Raw genomic sequence first — 6,716 nt, 5'->3', positions numbered from 1 at the left:
AAGTACAAGTTTTAATGAATGAAGATAGATTTCAGACTCCAATGATCCCAGAGAATCTGAACTTCCTTCCTGTACAATTACAATCCCCAAACTATAACGCAGATACCACTGCAGCCACTACGAATCATGAATAGGGTAGTGGGTCTCGTGAGGCCTCAACTAATGCAATGTATATGGAATGACCTGATCCTCATGCATCAATACACAATCCACAAATGCTCATCATGCTCCCTCTACTCCAAGAATAACTCAATCGGGTCGTCGATGAGTACAATCACGCACTTGTCCAAGTGTTCGGGAAAGAAATCATTCATAAGCTTCTCAAATGCTATCGGTGCATTCGTCGATCCAAAATGATATCACCAAAACTCATAATATCCATAACGTATACGGAAACCCACATTCCGTACATACTCCTCAACTATAGCAATCTGATGATGTCCTGATGCCAAGACAACCCTCGAGAACCATGAACCTCCATGCAGCTAATTCAACAACTCATCAATATGATGGTTACCATGTTCAAGTCTATGTAGTCGATACAAAGCCTGAAAATCCATCACTTTTTTTCTTTACAAACAGCACTGGTGCTCACCACGGCGAATTACTCGGCCTGATAAATCTCTTGTCTGATAAAACTTCCATATGTTCCTTCATCTCAGCCATCTCTGCTGGCGCTAATCGGTATAGAACTCGTGAAACCGGTGCTGTTCCTGACTCTAACTCGATCGTAAGAACATCTCCTCTGGCTGGTGACGGCCCTTCCAAATGCCTCAAATACATCTCCATACTCTGAGATAACTAGAAGATCCTGCAACTCATGTTGACCATCGAAATGATCACCAAAATTCATTTACTCCCTACATCCAATAACTCCTCGCATGTAGCATGTATGCAAATAAAATCTGCTCTGCTCCAGAAATATGAACTCTTGCCCTCAGACAATCCAACAGTACTCAATGTCGTGATAACCAGTCCATCCCAAGAATGATATCGCAAAACACAACTCTATCTCTGACGAGTCTCTGAACCAATCGGCCCTCCAAGCATAACTGGTACACCGCAATCAATATAAATAGCTCCCAGCATTTCTATGTCAGCTGTCCGAGCTGACACATCTCTGAAATGATTAACACTGCCAAAAACTGGAAAACATACCAAGCGTAACTCCAATATGACACAACGCAAGCTGTCGCACCCAATCCAAAAGCGATCCCCACGAGTTTACAAAATAACCATGCCTCTGAGGCAGTAAATATACTCATATACACGAATAACACATGCCAACTCATGGCTCACATCTCATACCACATAATCTCCAATAACAAAAACTCGTGGAGCGATGGCTTGAAGTTTGGGTGGTGGCAACAACATCACATATCCACATGCGGACAATCTCCGAACACGACAGACGAAGCTGATACACACCGAAGCAATCTATCAAACTGTGACATCATCCATCTCTCGAACATCTGGCTGAAACCCTGTTAGCTAGAGAGCGGATGACGATGATAAACTCATCGTCAATAAAAAGACACTTGGGTTAGAAGTTACTGAACGGAAAGGTGCTGTATTTTTCTTTCATTAAAACTCTCAAATCCTCAGATTCAAAAATATTTTAAAATCGATTAAACCGAATTACGACCGAGTCAAAACCACGTCCCAACAAATCGTCATCCCGGGTCAGAGCCGGGATGGAACCCCGCTCTGATACCAAATTGTAACACCCGTATTTTCCAAAATAACTTAAATAAATAAAAAGTCTGAAATCTCCATTTATTACTTCTCAAAAGTCAACTCCAAAGTCGTAAATCCAATAAATAACCATAAATCCAAATAACATAATAAATCCCGAAAATATCGATAAAAGCATAAAATCCGCAAGTCTGAAAAAGACAGAAATAAAACTCCCAAAGCACCAGCCCGATAGCAATCACTCCTGCTCGTCAGTCTCATCTGAAAGGGGAAGAAAGAGGGGTGAGTAACATGGGAGTTACTCCGTGAGGTATGAGATGCTAAACAAGCAAACCACTGACTTGAGTAATAGAACTCCCACTACGGAAGTTTAGCTCTAACATGAACACACACGACGCCTAGCGCATCACACAAATCAAACAATGCGATGATAGCATATAGCTAGTCCATACACCCCGCATCTCCTCATATGGATATATAATATGTAGCGTCGCTAGTACAGTCTGTCTCTGTACCCCCGCCCTCTCAAGTAGCGTCCATGGTACAAACGTCTCTGCACCACACGCCCGCACAAGTAGCATCGCAAGTCCAGACGTCTCTGAATCCCTGCCCGCACAATCAAAGTAGCGTAGCTAGCCCAGACATCTATGAGCCCCGCCCGCTCACATCGTCCCTACTCATAGCTATGTGTACATACATATATATATATCGCATCTCTTAACATCACGCAAACAATCAACGGTTTAATCCTCTAGACCCCTAGTTCCAGTTTACAGTGAATGAACTAACTAACAATTAAGACTCAATTCAAACAGACGGATCATGATTCGAAATCTAAACTACGATAGAGAGAATTCTACATTGGTACGGGATTTACGGAATAGACCCTCACCTTTGCCACGGGTTCTGAAAAAAACTGAGGAAACGTAGAATGGACCTTGACGGCTCTAACAAAGAAACTCTGGAGCTCTCTGAAATTAGATCAATATGATATTCTGGCAGAGCTGAACCATAGAGCAAACAGATGAATAACTCAAGCACTGACCGTTAAATTTTAGATCCCTCCGGTCATAATGTAGTCCTATATGTCTTCTATCCATAGACACCAAGTTTACTCCGATCGGACTCCATTTGCTTAACCAAAGTAGCTTCATCTCCAGGCTGGTCGTAAACGCAAACTGCACCAACACCTCTCACGAAAACAAGCATAACTCTCAGAAAATAACTCGGAATAACGATCCGTTTGCAGGAGATGATAGATAAGAGAATTAACTACTTACTGACAAATTTCCAGACTGAAAGATTTTGTTTCTGTTGACCGTTTCTCACTAAAACCAAGACTGGTCGGAACTGTCTATGCAACTCAACAGCTTTATTCTTCACCAAGAAGAAACGTCAATAAATTTCTAACCGTACGTCGATTTGATGATCGGATAGATGATCTGAAAATCTGGCATCGAGAGCTTTCCAATGATATCTCGCCCGTTCCCTGGTTCCTTCTGTATCAACGGTAAAACGCTGATGAAGTTGACTGTTCGCGGATCCGATCTGTAGATATCAGTCCCAAAGAAACAACCATAACTCTTAGATAAAAATTCCAAATGACGAAATGAAAGATGAAAGATATAATGCAACGACGTCTACAAATTTGGTATTATGATTGTAATCACGGGTAGAGTAAGAAACTTCTTTAGCATATGGGGCACAAAAAGTTTTCTTATACCAACTAAAGCTGTTCGAATTACAAACGAAAACTGAGATTCGATTATACAACATCATAAAGCCCTTTCTCAAAGAAAAAACATTATATAAATAAACTAGTGGTGTGTCCGCGCTTCGCGCGGATTGTTTTTCATTTGTGCTATTGACATTTGTATATTATTCTGCAGAAATCTTGTTATATTTGTAATGTATTAGATGTATTTGATATTGGGATGAATGCGACAGTATTGTATTAGTGTGATATGATATATTCATATAAATAGTTGAAACTATAATCATCTTCGACATGCGTTTAGTTTTTTGTTGACCTGTTAACTAATGTATTGTATAAATATTCAGAGTATGAAATAAAATCGTTTGAGTAAGAGGAGATATGTAAATAGATTTCGTGGAGGTGTGAAAATATTTTATAATTATCTTTGTCTTAGATGAATAGAATAATTGTTTTTGGGTAGTATATAGTAGGTGTTGGGCTTTGGGTAGTATATGGCTCTTTGGGTAGTATATGGCTCTTGGTCTTTCACCATGTTAGTAAGGGATCTGTTCTCTCGGTGTCCTCCTCCAACTCACTGGTGTTCCGAGGCTGTTGCCAGTCGCCCCCGTTGAAACAATATGGAGCCATTTCCAGTGAGTGTTCGTCTGAACTGTCATGCTTTGATATTCTCTTGATTCATCTCGGTGATTGAGAAGCGATTTGTAGGGACACTAGATGTTGTTTTGTACTCTAGCCTATGTATTATTTCCACAGCTAAACTTTCCTGTTTAGCTTTGAAATTAATTTTAGTTTCTTATGGGCTTTTAAAATAAACTTTTTTGCAGTCCTTAAGAACCTAATGACTTTACAGCAAATTATAGTAAAATTATAGTATCACACTAAAATAGTGCAATTTTTAGTGTTCGGTTTGAGATGGTTAAATTAATTAAGTTTATAAAAAAAAGGATTATCTTAATTAGTAAACAATCAGTGTTTTTGTTTAAGTTTAGATAATTTCCCGTTCGAATTTGAGATATATGTTAACCTATTACTAAGAATGGATGGATCCGCAAGTATGTCCTAATAGTTGGTCGACCTTATGAGATCAATAGCCGTATACAGTAGTAGATCTACACGAAGACTTGGATCATATTACCATAAATGAAGTTTCATGGAATCATCAAATTAGTTCTGAAACATTAAGTATACCCAGTGGTGGAGCCACATTGATATCATTTGGGTCAATTGGCATATATGAATTTATGAATAATTTTTTTTACATGTATATCTCTTTGGTAAATTTGAAAATAAGAGTGAGATTTAGTTCCCCTATAATAAATGTTAACTATGAATTGATCCCCTTGACATTTTTTCCAAGCTCCGCCACCGAGTATACCTACCAATCCAAATATACTTTTTGTTAAAAGTTGTGTCAATTGTGTTTGGTAAGGCACATGAAATGCAGGAAGGATGAGTTTTTTTTTTTATACTATAGTAATGGACCAAAGCATGAAATATAAGTGACGATTAATGTGTGAAATATAACATAAACCTTGATATGTGTTGTTGTTGCATTTAAATCTCAAGCTGTTAACATAGTATTAGTGAATCGTCATGACCTTATCTAGCTTTTTTGTTTGTTGGTCCTATTGAAAGATTAGAAGAATGTCAGTGTTGCCGACTGAGAAATAGTGACTTTTGATTAAATATCTTCAAAATTGATGAAGGCTTTACATTAGAAGTGTTTTCCATTAAAAAAAAACTGAAAATATTAAACTGTTTTCGATTGGTACAATAGATAATCTATTAAGTTCAACCAGATATACAACAGAACCTCTATAAATTAATATTGTTGGAACTCTTAAATTTTATTAATTTATAGTGATAATAATTTACAAAAATTTATTTATGTGATAATAATTTACAAAAATTTATTTATTTAGATTTTTTTTTAAGATAAAGTATATATTTGATTTTAGTGTATATACATTAATTTTTTTCTTAATTTGACATTTATATTAATTATATTATATTATTTGGTGTATATAATATATATTGCATAGAACTTAAATGTGGTTTAAGATATAATATTATTAAATCTCATCAAAAATATATTAACTGTTAAGAAAATATAAAGATAATTTCATTGTGAATATAAAAGAAACAATTTAATAATAGGTTTTTACTTATATAAAATATATATACATATAAATTATTAATTTATAATTTTAATGGAACCATATATTTACATAGAATTTTCTAAAAAATTATTATCTTATTATTTTATCGATTTGTGTCAAGTTTTGAACAGGTCCAAGTTGGGACCTAAAAAAATTTATTAGTTTATGGAGATTATTATTTTATCGAGTATTGACTTATAAAGGTTCTACTGTGATAAACTATTAAACTGCAAATTATTCTTGTCGAAAATTATGGTTATTCGAAAAATTGAAATTGATGTGTCTTTTATTTTGCGCCTTTTTTACACCTTTTTATATATGTGAAATTACTTTTTATTAATGTTTTTTTACATATATGATTTAGAACTTTAAGATATTTTTATTATTTAAACTTTTTCTTTTTGAAAGAATTATTTTTTTTATTCTAAAAACTATTCTTGAAAAAAATAACAGAGAAAACTAAATAAATAAGTACACCGTTTTTTTAACATCATTGAGATGTTCTTTCCAAAATTCTCAATTCAGTTGGTTTCTTAATACGATGCAAAAATCTACATAGTCCCCATAGTATGAAAATTATCCAAAGTATAAAGAAGTTTCTACAACATTCAATTGATGTAGTTGTTTTGGATCCTGAGTTGTTAGATGCACACATAAGTACACCTTTTTTTTTACGAACCGAGAGAACCAGTAAAAATATATTTACCTTAATGACAAATACTATTTGCTCAAACCGGTTCATGATCAGAAACACATTACATATGAAAAATAAGACCTAAACCAAATAACCAATTTTTTTAAGCCAATCACCCTCCAAAACTTGAGATCTCATATAAACCACACCCTGACTATGCAACTTGATATATCATATAAAATGTTTACGCACTGTTTCTTGCACTCCAGTGGCCTCTCACCTTGTTGACCTTACGCAGGTTGACTGCTTCCAGACTTGTTAACAGAGAAAAAGCTTAAGTTATAAACAGCCCTTGAATAATTAAGAAGAAATAGAACTTACGGTCGAGGTTGAGTGATTGATAAAACCGTATGCCCAACTGATGACTGCAACAAAACAAAGGGAAACCACCAATATCAGTTTCTGAGGCTTGAGTTTTATGTAAAACCACCAATAATTAGTAATTATTAAC

The 6,716-nt window shown here is 35.3% G+C and overlaps 1 long non-coding RNA gene across 1 annotated transcript in view; it reads right to left on the bottom strand.

Moving 5' to 3' along the window:
• Positions 1 to 6,270: 6,270 nt before the first annotated feature.
• The window catches only part of LOC106294044, a 7,442-nt gene continuing 6,996 nt past the window's right edge, over positions 6,271 to 6,716 (bottom strand). Inside the window, exons 2-3 of the long non-coding RNA XR_001260718.1 lie at positions 6,587 to 6,630; positions 6,271 to 6,519 (exon numbers count right to left, since the gene is read on the bottom strand). This is a non-coding gene — a long non-coding RNA (uncharacterized LOC106294044). The remainder of the gene's footprint in view (positions 6,520 to 6,586; positions 6,631 to 6,716) is intronic.

The sequence above is a fragment of the Brassica oleracea genome, chromosome C5 (genome assembly GCF_000695525.1).
Source record: "Brassica oleracea var. oleracea cultivar TO1000 chromosome C5, BOL, whole genome shotgun sequence".
Taxonomy (NCBI): Eukaryota; Viridiplantae; Streptophyta; class Magnoliopsida; order Brassicales; family Brassicaceae; genus Brassica; species Brassica oleracea.
Note: the sequence above shows the minus strand (reverse complement) of the source record. Positions and strands in the feature narration are given on the sequence as shown.